The 9222-nt window shown below is 36.4% G+C and overlaps 1 long non-coding RNA gene across 1 annotated transcript; it reads left to right on the top strand.

Moving 5' to 3' along the window:
* The first annotated feature begins 2766 nt into the window (after nucleotides 1-2766).
* On the top strand, nucleotides 2767-3239 carry LOC148192310 (uncharacterized). The gene is made up of 3 exons (XR_015782138.1): nucleotides 2767-2850; nucleotides 2948-3038; nucleotides 3124-3239. It is a non-coding gene; the product is annotated as an uncharacterized LOC148192310 (long non-coding RNA).
* The last annotated feature ends 5983 nt before the right edge of the window (nucleotides 3240-9222 follow it).

The raw sequence follows: 9222 nt of genomic DNA, 5'->3' as shown, positions 1-9222 counted from the left end.
CTATATTTTTTAGGATAGAAAAGGATGTCTTTACCTGGGCCTTGACCCTATATTTATAGAGCTTATGGCAATCAAGCTCATTAATTCATATTTGATATGTCAATAAATCCAATAATACTTGCTAATACACCTACTAATTGTTCATTAATATCATATTCTTGTGCAATATGATCTGTCAATCACTCATAAATGTAATAAATATGCATATGATACTGTAATTACTCATATTAATTATCCATTAATGTCCTTAAGTGTGCCTACCAGACCGACCGACGTCCAAATGGCCGATCTACTGTCCTCACGACCGATAGTCTCTTATCCTATATAGTACATATGTCATTTCCACAAACACTCAAAACCAAAATCTCATTCTCCTATTTTACCAATTTTAAAGCGTTGAATCAGATTCTCAAACCAAACTAATACCAACATGGGGGCTTTGTGGAAATTTCGCTGAACTATATAGCTATTGTAAATTTATGAGGCACTAGATACTTAAACAAATAAAGGAACTTTTAACAATAAGTATTTCTTCTCCATTTTTCTAAAAAGAGTATCATAAATGTAAATTACAAGATAAATCTTGAAGATCAAATTTGATGCTGTACAATGTTAGACTTCATTGGGTGATAATTAATTTCTGTCAAGGTATTTAGTTGACCCTTTTTAATGTTGGAAAATGATACTTGAACAACCTCTTTTGACAACATTTAGACACGGGACAAGTGTCTAAATGGGATTGGTCCACGTGGAAAATCAAAATGAAAATGAAATCTGACGTGGAAAGGGGGTGTGCAGGGTTTTCAAGATCTGCGTTTCAAATTTGAAATTGAGTTTGGAAGAATTGTTGAGAGAGAAGCGCGAAGGTTGAGAGGGAGACTGTGACCTAGAGAGAGAGGCCGAGAGAGTTGGAGAAAGGGAGTTCGAGAGAGAGAGTGGTCCGACGGAGTGCTTGCCGGAGTGCCCGCCGGACAACGTTGAAGGGTACCGATTCACGGTCGCCGGTACCGATTCACGACCGTTATCGATTCACGGCCGCCGCAGCTCCGACGTTGGCCAACGAAGCGAAGACGGAATCGTGTTCCGTCCGGCCCAGCGAAGTAGGGGCGCGTTCAAGGTCTCGCTTCGTCCCACCTCCTTCCGTCCCTATGCCGGAGTGCCGCCGGAGCATCGCCGGAGAATCGCCGGAGTGTGGACTGTTCGGTGGACGAAAAAGAGGGGTTTTCCAGGTTGTTAGTCCAACCCACACAATTTTTCTTCGTCTGTGTTCAAACCGGCACACCTTGTGTTCACTCAAGGTTCGTTTTTTTTATTCGAGTGGATTGAAGCTTTAATATAATATATGCATGATGTTGTTTGTAAGCTGTAAAAATATGACTTGTTGGATGGCGGTGGAATGTTGTTTATGTATGATGGAGGTGGTTTGTTAATAGTATTTGTTGGATAAATTAAATGTGTGGTGATTGATACTATGGACATGAGAACATAAACATTCTTCCTTTGACGATACTGAAAATGTGTCTCCAAAGTGGGAAAATTTATGGAATAGACTTTTGTAAGTTTTCTTTAAATTAAAAGATTGATAGACAGTCTTGGTTGCATCTATTATTTCATGAGGGGTTAACTTTAGTTGGAGGGAGATTTGTCTTATTTTAGATGCAGTGTTAGTAGTAACAATTTATCTTACGTAAATAGAAGGTGCAAGTGAAATGTCTTGATCAACTGCAGTACTTATCAATTACTATGGGTACACATTAATAGAGTTTGGAGCTACTGGATTTTGATGGTATACATTGGAAATAAGGAAAAAATTGTTTGATGTCACCACTGTTATTATATTTAAAAGCTAATAAAAGATTTAAAGGTTAACGAAAGGTCCCTCACGGAAAATGATTTATTTAAAATAAATAAATTAAGCTTATGGTGGTAAGACCTTTAATGTATGTATCACTTTAAGTAGTGCTATATGTATAAGTGTCTGATCGAAAAGTAATTGTTAAGAAGTAAAACAGGGTCTTTATTTAATATTATAAGGATAAGAATATTCAAGTGTTCTTAACTAAATGATGATATCATGTTTAAATTTTAGATGAATGATATTAATTTTAATGCTTTAATTATTGTATTTTGATATGGTATATGCTTTGTGTATAGGTGGTAAACGTTAACTCACCCATACTTTTCTGTTTGCTTATCTAGAGATGGAATCAAAACCCCTCATACTCACACCATGGAGCTTAGGCCTTATATTGAGGAACCCATTTCAAATGATGCAGCATCTTTAAACTTTATGTCTCTTGATCTTCGACCAAGAGTCATACATGATTTTACTGTCTAATAGAGATGCAGTCAATGAATGTTGGAAAACATTAGAGTATCACTATGCTACTGCTGATCGAAAAGCTGCTTCATTGCATTTATTGGATCCCTGGTCCATGAGGTAACCTACAAGTTTATCTTCGGTGCACAATTTCAATATTTCTCAATTTTAATGCCTTATTTCTTAACCAATATTATGTTTTGATATCATGGTATCAGTTCAAACTCTGAATATGGTAATTGTTTATTGTTAGAGAGAATGATCTATTTGTTGCTTTTAACTATCTTAGAGAGAGAGAGAAAAATTATTGTAAGGTGTTCTAAATCTCATTGACACTGTAATTCTAAGTCTTGGAATTGATGTGTACTTTGTATTTATAAATTGATTTAGTAGTTTGGAAAGTAAAGTTGATTTTGGCTTTTTGCAGGCCCATAATCTTGAATTTTTTTTGGACATTTGTTTAATCGTTACAAAGACAACAAACCGTTCTTGTAGGTTCAACACGTGCATACTTCAATCCAACCGAACTCGTAAGTTTTTAATCTTGTTTTTTTTTTAATTATAATATTTGTTTGTTTCATATAAGTAGCATTTCATTATTTGTATTTTGGACTTTTTTTGATGTAGATATGATTGTGGAGTTATTTTTTTGAAATTTATGGAGTTGTGGGATGTTGTTCAGAAATATGAAGGCAAAACAATATCCAATTACACTAGTGTAAGTTATCAACATTTTCATGGTGTGTCCCTTTGATTGAACATTGGCATTATATTGATATTGTGTGCATTTTTTTTCTTTGTAGGAGGAACTACAAGAGGTTAGGGAGAAGTATGTGTGTGATTGGATTTTGGATGTTGACATTGTGTGGAGGAATGAAGTGTTGCAACATTTAGGGTTGTTACAAAATGGATAGTACGAATGTCATTTTGGATTTCTTATCACTATTGAAATTGTGATGATTAGGTTTGAATGTACATATTTTTTGTTACAAATCATCAAAGAAATGTTCAATAAATGACATAATCAATGGTTGAAGATCATTTGCATGTCCAATAAGTGTTAAAAAAAATTCATTAAAAAATCAATGTCATTTTGAAAGTTGAACTATCTCTGCAAAAACTTTGCCTGAATTCCCCACTTATTTGGTCTTTGCTACCAATGTTGTTTCTGTACAACGATTTTTACAAAGAATGGTTCCTTGGGCATTGTCAACACTCAATTTCGTCCGGGTTGATTAATAAATTTACTTTCATCATAAAGAAAAAATAAAATAAAAAAAATAAAATAAAATAAAATAAAATAAATTAATAAAAAAAAGAAGGAAGAAAGGACGTTCGGCTTTTGACTGTTGTGACCGTTCGTCCTCAACTGTGAGCCGTTAGGACGTTCGGCAATTCTCGGCTTCTACCGCTCGTCCTGACCTATCATCCTCACCAACCGATCGTCCGCTGCTGTGCATCCTTATTCTCTAAACCTTTAGGACGGTCGGCATTTCTAAGCCTCAACCGTTCGGCCGCTGGTCCTCAACGATCGTCCAATCATTATTGACGTTCGGTTTCTCCCACTAGGTGCAACCGTTCGTTCTTCTTGACCAATATCAATGACGTTCGGCAATCATTAGACTCAAGCGTTCCTGCACTCGATCACCCGACTTCGCCGTTCGGTCATCCTTGGCCCATGTGCTTAAGCGTTCTACCGTTCAGCCTTGCAGCGTTTGGTTTTGAGCGATCGGTCCAGTATAGCGTTCGGCAGATTGTGTGTTGAGGCGCTCATCAAAACAGAGTCAATCTCGAGCGTTCAGTCTGTGTGATAGTGATTTTTGAGCGTTCGGTTTTGGCGTTTGGGGGACTGTTAGCGTTCGACCTGGACCAGTTTGTTTTACCTTGTGAACGTTCGGTATGAGCATTCGTTCATCTTCGAGAACGGTCGTTCGTGTGGCACTCCCGTATTTGACCGAGCGTCCAAAAAGTAGTGGTGGCTTTTAAAATCGGTCCGAGCTTTCCTGCCACTGTCCGCCATTAGCCATCTGAAGAGCCACTCATAGTATGGGTTTCTGGCAGCGTTTTAAAAAAAAAAGGGGGAAAGAAGAGAATCAAGTTGCTGGACTTCACCTGAGTCTGCCTCCCATTCACCTGGCTCCCACTCACGTTCAACACCCTGCCTCCCACTCACCTCTGCTTCCCACTCACCTTCAACACCCTGGCTCCCCAATAATAAAATGTGAATGCATAATGGATACCAGGAAAACATCATGGTATATCTATAGTTGAAAATTTCTGCTACAAAAATGATTCTAAGACCTCATTTATTAGATTAATTTTTGCTGCAACAGGACTATAATACGAGTGTTGATCCATGAAACAAAGAATTCAAAGAGTGCCTGACAATCATTAATCAACTAGCACTGGCTCAGTTTTTTTCAGCCTATTTTGAAGCACTTTGAACAACTTGTTAAATGGTAGGTGTAGTTTTCAAAACTCTGATCAATAATATGATATTCAGAGAGCAATAATTCAAATCATCAATAACAAAAGAAATTTTTATGGAAATATAAGAAATTGAGCACACAATATTGGTAGAGTTCCTTACAAAAAGTTCACAATAAAACTACTTACTAAGCATGAGGGCCAACGTCAATACAAAACATTAATAAATTCGATAGGACTTGAGTTCCAAACTTGATTTATTGGTACAATTCAGAGAAAAATTAAATAAATTAAATAATAAGCCAAGTGAACAAACAAAGCCAATATCCTGGGATCAGTGACTGACTAATAAATTTAAACAAGTTAACAACAACATGGTAACACTGACTGCCTCATGGTTGTTTTGAGGATGAAGAAGATATATCCTTTTGCCTTTTTTTGAAGCGGGAGTATTGCCGAATCTTTCGCAGCAGAAACAGAACGAGTGCAACAAGAGAGACAACACCACATGAAAGATATAGGCCCCAAAAGCTAATCAAGTGAAGCTGATAAGGCTTGGAGTTGCTTGTCCTTTCTTCAGGACAACCCATTTTACAGAACCACCTCTCCTGTATCCTATGACGACCTTGAGAAAGAAAAAGAAAACAGAAACTATTAGACTTTGGAGTAAGTTGTTTCATTACGATTTTTCTTAAACAGGGTTAAGAGGCTGAACTTGAAAAACAACAAAATAACATGGATTTTCAACCCCTCTTTTTCGTCCACCGAACAGTCCACACTCCGGCGATGCTCCGACGGCACTCCGGCACAGGGACAGAAGGAGGTGGGACGAAGCGAGACCTTGAACGCGCCCCTACTTCGCTGGGCCGGACGAAACACGATTCCGTCTTCGCTTCGTTGGCCAACGTCGGAGCTGCGGCGGCCGTGAATCGGTAACGACCGTGAACCGATATCGGCGACCGTGAATCGATACCCTTCAACGTTGTCCAGCGGGCACTCCGGCAAGCACTCCGTCGGACCACTCTCTCTCTCGAACTCCCTTTCTCCAACTCTCTCGGCCTCTCTCTCTAGGTCACAGTCTCCCTCTCAACCTTCGCGCTTCTCTCTCAACAATTCTTCCAAAATCAATTTCAAATTTGAAACGCAGATCTTGAAAACCCTGCACACCCCCTTTCCACGTCAGATTTCATTTTCATTTTGATTTTCCACGTGGACCAATCCCATTTAGACACCTGTCCCGTGTCTAAATGTTGTCAAAAGAGGTTGTTCAAGTATCATTTTCCTTTTAATTAAGTACTTTTTTTTTTCTTTTTAACTACTGTTTTTCACAAATCTTAAATTTAACATTTTAGAGAAGCCAAACTTAATACACTTAGTTCGATCATTTTATAGTTTCTTTTAATTAAATATGTTATACATTTTGGTCCTTATAAATAAGATTTTGCTCTTAGTCCAAAATAAACGTTTATTTTCATTCGTTCTCTATTAAAATAGGTAAGATATAATTCTTGTTCTTTAAGAAACTCTGTCTCATTTTGTTCTCTTATATTTATGTAAAAAGAAAATACAAAATAGGTAAAATACTTTTAAAAATTAAAAACATATTAATCCTTAAACTATAAATTAAAGGCAGTGCTTCCTTTATATTTTAAAAAATAATCTGCCTTCTTCGATTAAAGTACTTTAATTCAAATCTGGTAATAAATTTATTTTCCGTGGGGTTTTTTTGAATTCATGTTTATAATTTACTTTGAAAATGAATATTTTTTAACTAAAAACAAGACATTTTTTAAATCATTGTATATGTATAAACATTAACTAATAATTAAAAAAACCTTTGTAATCATTATTCTTCTTTTAGAATTTTAGCTTTAAAAAAAATTAGAATTTGTTTATCCCACCCAATTATTGTTGGATCATTTGCTTTTGCTTGGAAGATTTTTCCACACACACACACACACATATATATATATATATATATATATATATATATATATATATATATATATAATATGTATGTATTGGCAATAAAAGAAAGAACTTGAAAGATTCACTAAATGAGAAAAAAATAAGCAAGTTATATCTTATCAAAGTTAATTATGACCAGCAAAAATATTAGAATATACTAATGGGAACTCATCTAAATCTTTACATTTATATACTGTATTAATAATGTTAAATTTGTCTTTTTATCAAGCTACTTTTATTTTTCTCAAATGAGATGATGATACGTTGTATAAAAATAGACATGTTGACACTTGCAGGATGTGATAGCGTTGAAATGCTCAAAGCTTTGATATATAAAAGAAGAGTCATTCTCCTTGCACCTCACCACCCTCGTCCTGCACCTCCAAAAAAAAATTTAATTCCAAAGTGTGCCCTTGTCACAGTCAACGAGGAGAGAGAAAAAAATAATTTAAAAAGGTTCACTCAATTTGAAACCCTAAAACTTATCTCACTCCCTTGCCGCATCTCACCTCACTCCCTGCCGCATCTCAGTAACACCCCCTCCTTCCTCCCTCTTTTTCTCTCCGTCATCTGTCTCTGGCATCCGCTGCTTTGCTCGTGTTCCTCGTTGGCGTCCAGGTTAGTAGCTTCCATCATGTAATATATTTATTTCCTGTTATGTGCTTGGTTGGGTTCGTGGGTCGTGATTGGGTTCGTGGTCGTGATCGGATCGGAGCTCGCTGGAGGTGCACGCCGCAGTTGGAAGTGCGGCAAGGATCAGAGCCGCAGTTGGAAGTGCGGCTCGCTGGAGGTGCACGCCGCATTTGGAAGTGCGGCAAGGATCAGAGCCGCAGTTGGAAGTGCGGCTCGCTGGAGGTGCACGCCGCAGTTCGATCTGCGGCAAACGTATAACCGGAGCACAGAACCGGACTTCGATCTGCGGCAAGGAGAAAACAGAGAGCGGATTTAAAAAATGGCGTTTTTCAGACTTAGTTTTTTTAATTAAATATAGATAATATATGTGATTTGCAGTTTTCGTTTGAATTTGAATTGAATCTTGATCTGTTCGTGTCCTCCATGTGCAGTTTTCGTTTGAATTTGAATTGAATCTCGAAGTGCGGTTGCGTACCTTCGCCGGCGCAGAGTCTTCTTCCTCTTCCTCCTGCCGTCACGCTGCTGTATCTCCAAATCTTACAATTCAATCCAATTCTAGTAAACCATAAATTACTTGCTACAGTGAAAAACCATGAACAGTGCACCTAAGGGACCTCAGGGTTTATAAAGAAGGAATATTTTTGTGTTTGTGGTTGGGAGTTAGAAAAATGGTTGGGGGTTAAAAAAATTTAATTTATTAATTACCGTTTTGACTTTTTATTAATTGAAGGGTAAATAGGTAAATTTGGGGGTGCAGGATGAGGTGAGGGAGGTGTAGAAAGATTCACTCGTAAAAGAAAAAAAGAAGAAGGATATTGCTGAATTTTGATGGTACAGTAGTGGCGGCAGCCCCATTAGTAAATGACTTATGGTCTTCCATTCAGTCATTGATTGTTAATGGAAAATTCATTATGCGATTGTGGACTTTTATCTAATCTACGGAAACAAAACTGATTATGATTATACCTTTTAGCATACAATTTTCTCAGATTTTTCTGCAACAAATACTGTATAATCTATGGCATTCCTGCACATTGTACAGGGCCGAAAGAACATTTTATATTATTAAAAACAAATTTCAATTAGTAACAACCCTCTGCTATTTTACAAATTTTCATGCACCTTTCAACTCTCAAATTCTCTGGAAAAACGAGTCATCAATTACCTCACCACATCCTACATCTACTCTACTACTTCTACTGTTACTATACGCATCGTTGTCGCTAACAATGTTATAATCGCTCAATTACCGTTTTCAAATTACCACATAATTAAGCTAATGATCGGTACTAATTCAAGTGAATGTAAATATATTGGAAATTTAAGTGTGAATTAAGTCTTATGGAATAAAAATAAGAAAGTAGCACAATATATAAAAATGAAAGACCTATTAATCTATTGTGTTTTTAGTAATGATAAATTTATCAATGTTATTAATTTTTCTGTGAGCTTATTTTATTCAACAAAATATATCTATTCCTCCCAAATTGACTGTCTTAACGATAAAATCAATTTTCAAAATTTAAAAATGTCACCGAGCACATCAAAATAACATGAAAAGAAACGAAATTTCACAAAGGAATACAAAACAAAACCTACATTTCCAGATAAAATATTTGGTTCGTGAACAGTACTTAGACATATGGCATACTGAAAAACATTATTTAAAAGGAAAACTCTCTTTACCTAAAAAACGGGACAAAAACATTTCCATTTTATTTGTTGAAACAACATATGTGTCTAGAATTTGTAGTTTCCCGTCTTGGAATGGTACTATCATGAACTCTTATTAAACTCTAATTAAGGATGGCCAACCAAGACCTAACCCACATGATTAGGGCCAACCCTGATGCTTACACTTCAGTTCCTAATAT

This window comes from Vigna umbellata, chromosome 9 (assembly GCF_029865625.1).
Source record: "Vigna umbellata cultivar VRB3 chromosome 9, Vumbellata_1.0, whole genome shotgun sequence".
In the NCBI taxonomy this organism is placed as follows: domain Eukaryota; kingdom Viridiplantae; phylum Streptophyta; class Magnoliopsida; order Fabales; family Fabaceae; genus Vigna; species Vigna umbellata.
This window is presented reverse-complemented; position numbering and strand designations above follow the sequence as displayed.